Source organism: Cydia strobilella, chromosome 4 (assembly GCF_947568885.1).
Source record: "Cydia strobilella chromosome 4, ilCydStro3.1, whole genome shotgun sequence".
Classification (NCBI taxonomy): domain Eukaryota; kingdom Metazoa; phylum Arthropoda; class Insecta; order Lepidoptera; family Tortricidae; genus Cydia; species Cydia strobilella.
Window position 1 is genome coordinate 17,844,044 of NC_086044.1, and position 9,150 is coordinate 17,853,193.

The 9,150-nt window shown below is 47.0% G+C and overlaps 1 long non-coding RNA gene across 1 annotated transcript; it reads right to left on the minus strand.

The window, feature by feature from the left end:
* Positions 1-2,938: 2,938 nt before the first annotated feature.
* Positions 2,939-4,117, minus strand: LOC134740751 (uncharacterized). The gene is made up of 2 exons (XR_010127833.1): positions 4,005-4,117; positions 2,939-3,042 (listed from the first exon to the last, which is right to left on the minus strand). It is a non-coding gene; the product is annotated as an uncharacterized LOC134740751 (long non-coding RNA).
* Positions 4,118-9,150: the final 5,033 nt, after the last annotated feature.

The window sequence follows — 9,150 nt, forward strand, 5'->3', positions numbered from 1 at the left end:
CTGAATAGTTAATAATGAATATTTAAAAGATGGTATTCAAAATTTACTTATACAATAGTGGGTGGAGCAAATATTGGAGCAAAGTAGGACCATTGTAGACGAACCACCTTATAGCGCATACCTTGGTTTTCCTCTCGAAACCTCAACAGAAAAGAATTAGTTATCTGCTTTCGAACCCGAACTTATCACATCCCACTCAACAAATTTAACTTCATAATGAAAAAAGAGACGACCCAAACTGTACACGGTGCGAGAGAGAGGAGGACCTCCTCCACTTAGTTCTCGAGTGCAAAATCAACGAACAATCTAGGTTGGATCTCTTAAAAGAAACTCGGTGTTCTGCGGGGGATCTTCTCTTCTTCTTCCATCAAATCTTAAGCTCAGGGTTCACTACAGAATATAGTGGTAGATTTATAAGTTTTATCATACAGTCATTGGACCTTAGATTCGAATATTATAAAAACACTCCTCAAGTACTCCCAATTGTTTAAGTAACCTCTAAAGTTTAAGTAACAATGTTGTTATTTTTAAGCCGACTTAATCATAAGATGTATGGCTTATAAAATAAATAAGATAAAAAAAAAGATGTTTTTTTTTTATATTCAATTCGTCTGAATAGTTAATAATGAATATTTAAAAGATGGTATTCAAAATTTACTTATACAATAGTGGGTGGAGCAAATATTGGAGCAAAGTAGGACCATTTTACGGTACCTTACTTTGAATAAAAATAGGCAATACGATACGATGTGTTAATACAATTCGGAGTCCCTCTCCTGAATTCTATATGTCTAACGCATTTATTGTAACTAAACTTTTATTAACCAATTTTTAAATACATATTAAATCACATTTAGAAACGGGTCTATCGCGAATTTATTTTGTTATCTTTATTTACCGACGTATCGACACAGGTTTCACTGGTCGTGGTCGCGGCTAACTGACGTCCCAGCAAAATGTCAAAACAGAGAATTTTTAAATGTTTTCTAAACTTAATAATTCAGTTGTTTCAATCTCATTATTTTAATAGTGTAAGTTTTAGTTACGCTGATAATTACATATATAGTTTTACATACGACATACGAAACTTGTACTCTCTCTATTTTCTCTGATAACATTTTTTAGCAACGAAAACTAGTAGCAGACAGATGTATTAGGTATTTATGTATATTACGTAAATATTCATGCCAAGTTTCATGTTTTAAAATGAGAGCGTAATGTCGATTGTATGGGAGCATTGGGAGCACCTTATTGGCGGCGGGTCCGAGTGACTTAAGTTTTAGCAATAAGGATTACGAATGGTCAGTTAAGAGTCACACGAATGTTCATGTTATTTCAGAATGTCGTTAAAGTAAAGTAAAGTAAAGATTTTTTTGTGGAAACATTTAGAGCAGAAATAACATATTGTTTATCATTCATAAAAATTTCATAAAAATGTTTTAAAGTGAGAGCGTAAGTCCGATCCGATTGTATGGCGGCGGCTAAGTTCGTGTAACTACTGTTAATAGTAATATCTGGGAGACCGAGCTTTGCTCGGAAAACATATACTTAATAACTCAAAAATGCGCGTTTTCCCAGAGATAAGACCTAGCTAGATCGATTTTTCGTCCCCGAAAGCAGTTTTCGAGATCCCCGAAATATATATATAAGAATTGCTGATTTAAAGGTATAAAGGTATTATAAGATAGACGATGGTATATATGTGTATTTTGTATGCTTTAATAAACTCAAGGAGAAACGCACCGCCATGGTCATCTTATTTTAAGAACCGGACCCCTGAAGAAACTAATTGGTGACCCCTGGTATATACACTGCTAAAACATAACTCTTCCTTTCGTCTTTGCCGTAGACGGGTGAAAATAGTAAAATTTCAGTTTAATAACAAAACTACACTGACTATACTCAAGCTTCGGAGTCAAAACAAAGCAAGGATCAAAGTTTAACAAGCAGTGACTCATTATATTTATAGGTATATACAAGATAGGTTCAACGGTCACTGTATCGAGTGTCCCACTATAAATCTATATTTGCTAATCCTAATTAATGTGACAACCACAATGAAGACGTGTTTATATACTGTAGCCACTGTAGGTACAAAGGGATCAAATACACAGTAGTACTTTATCTACCTAGACAGTGACACATGGAACCGAATAGCAAATCAGCGTTTCCAATTCGACTGATAATTAAAATATGTGTTTATAGGCATTCTGTTGATGTGTGAGCTCATGAGCTGATTAAAAAACCGGCCAAGTGCGAGTCAGGCTCAAGACCCAAGGGTCATCATACAATCATAGTTTTTAGGGTTCCGTACCCAAAGGGTAAAAACGGGACCCTATTACTAAGACTCCTCTGTCCGTCTTTCTGTCACGGCTCTATCTCACGAACCGTGATAGCTAGACAGTTGATAAGTTTCACATATGATGTATTTCTGTTACCGCTATAACAACAAATACTAAAAACAGTTTAAAATAAATATTTAAGTGGGGCACCATTCATCATCATCAATTCATCTTAAAACTTAAATATGCGATTAAGTCCCGTTTTACAACTTAATAATGTGTTGAAATCGTGAGTTTAAATCAAAATAGAACTACGTCATACCAAAACTACAACAGAACAGAAGTTCCTACCCAGGACAGTTAAAAGCCCCAAATGCCACACACAATAGCTAATTTTGATACTATAGGTACTTTTGGCTAAATTACTAAACTACACACAACTAACTAAATATTGAACCAAGTCTACATTTCACATGCGGATTACCCTGCTTTTCTTTATACATAGGCTATAAAATAAAACATTTAGGTAATTACATCGCAAACTGATGGATTAATTTAGCTTATAGTGATCCCATTTCACTTCAGTACATGTTCTTTCTTATGAACTTCTTTCCTTAAAATTGTAAAGTAATTGATTAGAATAAAAAACCTTAATATTGAATGTAGATTATGTATTCGAGGTGGATGGCTCGTCGTTTTCCGTAACATTGGCACTGGCGGAGGCGTCATCTGAGTTAACTTCGTCATCGCTGCTCGCTTGCTGCGAAAAAACCCGGTTTTAATATACCTAGGCACGAGAAGGATCATAGATATAAAACATTTTTAAGCTATTCAGATTCAGATAAGTAATTTTATTTTTTGATAGCATGACACACTTTTCATTCAGCCTTTGGAAGGGCTATTGCCCTCAAAGACACGTCAAGATGTTGTTACCCTTTTCTAATGATAAAAAGATGAAGTAGTCTCAGTTTTTTATTGCTTTGGCGACTTGTTATATAGTTTCTGAACTGTTATATTGGGATACTCTTTTAGCATTTGTAATCTGCATTTATTTTGTCTTAAGTTATCGGATGGGACTAGGCCGGTCACGTCTGCCGCATGCATCCAGACAGATGGGCTAGCATAGCTACCAAATGGATGCCAGAAGAGGGGCGCAGACCCGGCAGGCCCAGACGGAGATGGCGGGACGACCTAGACACCTTTCTCAACAACTGGCCGGAGGAGGCACTATATCGGGAGTCGTGGAAGACAAGGGGAGAGGCCTTTGCCCAGCAGTGGGACACCATAATAGGCTAGTAAATAAAAAAAAGTTATCGGGATATCTTGACGTCGTCGTTATATGTCGTTACCGTTGTTTATTTACATTTATAGTTTATAAATGTTCTATGCAACTATCATTATATTTAGCATTCTCCAGGATTCGATATACTACTAGACAAATATGCTTTTGCTAATGTGCGAAAAGTTAAATAAGCTTAGGTACACATACAGCGAACTGCAAAATTGCATGGACACATTATGAATTAAATTCATTCATAAGGAGCCATGCACTTTTGCAGCTGGGTAATACATATTACACACTCAAGCTTCAAGTCGGCGCTATGTGTGTCGAGCAGGGTTTTCTTGACGTAGCTAAAGATATGGTCGCGGCAGGCGTGGTCGGTGCCGGGCGGCAGCCAGCCGCACTGTGTGTCAACCACAGGGATAAGTGTACCTACTTACTTCAAGCTTCAAGTCGGCGCTATGTGTGTCGAGCAGGGTTTTCTTGACGTAGCTAAAGATATGGTCGCGGCAGGCGTGGTCGGTGCCGGGCGGCAGCCAGCCGCACTGTGTGTCAACCACAGGGATAAGTGTACTTACTTCAAGCTTCAAGTCGGCGCTATGTGTGTCGAGCAGGGTTTTCTTGACGTAGCTAAAGATATGGTCGCGGCAGGCGTGGTCGGTGCCGGGCGGCAGCCAGCCGCACTGTGTGTCAACCACAGGGATAAGTGTACTTACTTCAAGCTTCAAGTCGGCGCTATGTGTGTCGAGCAGGGTTTTCTTGACGTAGCTAAAGATATGGTCGCGGCAGGCGTGGTCGGTGCCGGGCGGCAGCCAGCCGCACTGTGTGTCAACCACAGGGATAAGTGTACTTACTTCAAGCTTCAAGTCGGCGCTATATGTGTCGAGCAGGGTTTTCTTGACGTAGCTAAAGATATGGTCGCGGCAGGCGTGGTCGGTGCCGGCGGCAGCCAGCCGCACTGTGTGTCAACCACAGGGATGTGTACTTACTTCAAGCTTCAAGTCGGCGCTATGTGTGTCGAGCAGGGTTTTCTTGACGTAGCTAAAGATATGGTCGCGGCAGGCGTGGTCGGTGCCGGGCGGCAGCCAGCCGCACTGTGTGTCAACCACAGGGATAAGTGTACTTACTTCAAGCTTCAAGTCGGCGCTATGTGTGTCGAGCAGGGTTTTCTTGACGTAGCTAAAGATATGGTCGCGGCAGGCGTGGTCGGTGCCGGGCGGCAGCCAGCCGCACTGTGTGTCAACCACAGGGATAAGTGTACTTACTTCAAGCTTCAAGTCGGCGCTATGTGTGTCGAGCAGGGTTTTCTTGACGTAGCTAAAGATATGGTCGCGGCAGGCGTGGTCGGTGCCGGGCGGCAGCCAGCCGCACTGTGTGTCAACCACAGGGATAAGTGTACTTACTTCAAGCTTCAAGTCGGCGCTATGTGTGTCGAGCAGGGTTTTCTTGACGTAGCTAAAGATATGGCCGCGGCAGGCGTGGTCGGTGCCGGGCGGCAGCCAGCCGCACTGTGTGTCAACCACAGGGATAAGTGTACTTACTTCAAGCTTCAAGTCGGCGCTATGTGTGTCGAGCAGGGTTTTCTTGACGTAGCTAAAGATATGGTCGCGGCAGGCGTGGTCGGTGCCGGGCGGCAGCCAGCCGCACTGTGTGTCAACCACAGGGATAAGTGTACTTACTTCAAGCTTCAAGTCGGCGCTATGTGTGTCGAGCAGGGTTTTCTTGACGTAGCTAAAGATATGGTCGCGGCAGGCGTGGTCGGTGCCGGGCGGCAGCCAGCCGCACTGTGTGTCAACCACAGGGATAAGTGTACTTACTTCAAGCTTCAAGTCGGCGCTATGTGTGTCGAGCAGGGTTTTCTTGACGTAGCTAAAGATATGGTCGCGGCAGGCGTGGTCGGTGCCGGGCGGCAGCCAGCCGCACTGTGTGTCAACCACAGGGATAAGTGTACTTACTTCAAGCTTCAAGTCGGCGCTATGTGTGTCGAGCAGGGTTTTCTTGACGTAGCTAAAGATATGGTCGCGGCAGGCGTGGTCGGTGCCGGGCGGCAGCCAGCCGCACTGTGTGTCAACCACAGGGATAAGTGTACTTACTTCAAGCTTCAAGTCGGCGCTATGTGTGTCGAGCAGGGTTTTCTTGACGTAGCTAAAGATATGGTCGCGGCAGGCGTGGTCGGTGCCGGGCGGCAGCCAGCCGCACTGTGTGTCAACCACAGGGATAAGTGTACTTACTTCAAGCTTCAAGTCGGCGCTATGTGTGTCGAGCAGGGTTTTCTTGACGTAGCTAAAGATATAGTCGCGGCAGGCGTGGTCGGTGCCGGGCGGCAGCCAGCCGCACTGTGTGTCAACCACAGGGATAAGTGCACTTACTTCAAGCTTCAAGTCGGCGCTATGTGTGTCGAGCAGGGTTTTCTTGACGTAGCTAAAGATATGGTCGCGGCAGGCGTGGTCGGTGCCGGGCGGCAGCCAGCCGCACTGTGTGTCAACCACAGGGATAAGTGTACTTACTTCAAGCTTCAAGTCGGCGCTATGTGTGTCGAGCAGGGTTTTCTTGACGTAGCTAAAGATATGGTCGCGGCAGGCGTGGTCGGTGCCGGGCGGCAGCCAGCCGCACTGTGTGTCAACCACAGGGATAAGTGTACTTACTTCAAGCTTCAAGTCGGCGCTATGTGTGTCGAGCAGGGTTTTCTTGACGTAGCTAAAGATATGGTCGCGGCAGGCGTGGTCGGTGCCGGGCGGCAGCCAGCCGCACTGTGTGTCAACCACAGGGATAAGTGTACTTACTTCAAGCTTCAAGTCGGCGCTATGTGTGTCGAGCAGGGTTTTCTTGACGTAGCTAAAGATATGGTCGCGGCAGGCGTGGTCGGTGCCGGGCGGCAGCCAGCCGCACTGTGTGTCAACCACAGGGATAAGTGTACTTACTTCAAGCTTCAAGTCGGCGCTATGTGTGTCGAGCAGGGTTTTCTTGACGTAGCTAAAGATATGGTCGCGGCAGGCGTGGTCGGTGCCGGGCGGCAGCCAGCCGCACTGTGTGTCAACCACAGGGATAAGTGTACTTACTTCAAGCTTCAAGTCGGCGCTATGTGTGTCGAGCAGGGTTTTCTTGACGTAGCTAAAGATATGGTCGCGGCAGGCGTGGTCGGTGCCGGGCGGCAGCCAGCCGCACTGTGTGTCAACCACAGGGATAAGTGTACTTACTTCAAGCTTCAAGTCGGCGCTATGTGTGTCGAGCAGGGTTTTCTTGACGTAGCTAAAGATATGGTCGCGGCAGGCGTGGTCGGTGCCGGGCGGCAGCCAGCCGCACTGTGTGTCAACCACAGGGATAAGTGTACTTACTTCAAGCTTCAAGTCGGCGCTATGTGTGTCGAGCAGGGTTTTCTTGACGTAGCTAAAGATATGGTCGCGGCAGGCGTGGTCGGTGCCGGGCGGCAGCCAGCCGCACTGTGTGTCAACCACAGGGATAAGTGTACTTACTTCAAGCTTCAAGTCGGCGCTATGTGTGTCGAGCAGGGTTTTCTTGACGTAGCTAAAGATATGGTCGCGGCAGGCGTGGTCGGTGCCGGGCGGCAGCCAGCCGCACTGTGTGTCAACCACAGGGATAAGTGTACTTACTTCAAGCTTCAAGTCGGCGCTATGTGTGTCGAGCAGGGTTTTCTTGACGTAGCTAAAGATATGGTCGCGGCAGGCGTGGTCGGTGCCGGGCGGCAGCCAGCCGCACTGTGTGTCAACCACAGGGATAAGTGTACTTACTTCAAGCTTCAAGTCGGCGCTATGTGTGTCGAGCAGGGTTTTCTTGACGTAGCTAAAGATATGGTCGCGGCAGGCGTGGTCGGTGCCGGGCGGCAGCCAGCCGCACTGTGTGTCAACCACAGGGATAAGTGTACTTACTTCAAGCTTCAAGTCGGCGCTATGTGTGTCGAGCAGGGTTTTCTTGACGTAGCTAAAGATATGGTCGCGGCAGGCGTGGTCGGTGCCGGGCGGCAGCCAGCCGCACTGTGTGTCAACCACAGGGATAAGTGTACTTACTTCAAGCTTCAAGTCGGCGCTATGTGTGTCGAGCAGGGTTTTCTTGACGTAGCTAAAGATATGGTCGCGGCAGGCGTGGTCGGTGCCGGGCGGCAGCCAGCCGCACTGTGTGTCAACCACAGGGATAAGTGTACTTACTTCAAGCTTCAAGTCGGCGCTATGTGTGTCGAGCAGGGTTTTCTTGACGTAGCTAAAGATATGGTCGCGGCAGGCGTGGTCGGTGCCGGGCGGCAGCCAGCCGCACTGTGTGTCAACCACAGGGATAAGTGTACTTACTTCAAGCTTCAAGTCGGCGCTATGTGTGTCGAGCAGGGTTTTCTTGACGTAGCTAAAGATATGGTCGCGGCAGGCGTGGTCGGTGCCGGGCGGCAGCCAGCCGCACTGTGTGTCAACCACAGGGATAAGTGTACTTACTTCAAGCTTCAAGTCGGCGCTATGTGTGTCGAGCAGGGTTTTCTTGACGTAGCTAAAGATATGGTCGCGGCAGGCGTGGTCGGTGCCGGGCGGCAGCCAGCCGCACTGTGTGTCAACCACAGGGATAAGTGTACTTACTTCAAGCTTCAAGTCGGCGCTATGTGTGTCGAGCAGGGTTTTCTTGACGTAGCTAAAGATATGGTCGCGGCAGGCGTGGTCGGTGCCGGGCGGCAGCCAGCCGCACTGTGTGTCAACCACAGGGATAAGTGTACTTACTTCAAGCTTCAAGTCGGCGCTATGTGTGTCGAGCAGGGTTTTCTTGACGTAGCTAAAGATATGGTCGCGGCAGGCGTGGTCGGTGCCGGGCGGCAGCCAGCCGCACTGTGTGTCAACCACAGGGATAAGTGTACTTACTTCAAGCTTCAAGTCGGCGCTATGTGTGTCGAGCAGGGTTTTCTTGACGTAGCTAAAGATATGGTCGCGGCAGGCGTGGTCGGTGCCGGGCGGCAGCCAGCCGCGCCGCGCGTGGCACAGCAGCGTCGCCGGCGGCACAGCCAGCAAGGCTTCCACTTCAGGTAACTTCACGTCGCAGTACTGTGAAACAAAATATTACAAATGACAAAGTATTAGCGCATTATTATTCGTTTATCACTGGTAATGTCGGCAACAATTTGAGGATGAGGATGCAGAAAATGGTCAATAATTGAAGACAATGAATATGAAAGAATTTTTGTCAATACCAATCTTCATACCTGGTAGAAGATCTGGCGCTGCGCGGGCACCATGCCCGGGCGGAAGTAGACGGCGCCCTCGGGCAGGTCCTCGGCGGTGCTCTCCTCATTGCGTGTGTTGGGCCGCACGCGGTCGTTCTTTTTGTAGTGCAAGACTTGGTCACGAGTGTTCACCATGGAGTGCACGCCCGCTGTCAAAATAGACTGTTTATTTATGCATTTCAACTATGGTACAAACAATCGGCCCTCCATAGAAAGTATTCACATTAAGTGTCACAATTATTTTACTTTTTAAATTAATGTAATGCCAATGACGTAGTAAATGTGAAAAGGTTTCATAGTGGGTCAGGAATCAAGTTGTTCGGTACATATAACAAAGAAGCTACAGGCTACTCTGAATGTGATGAAGTATAAGC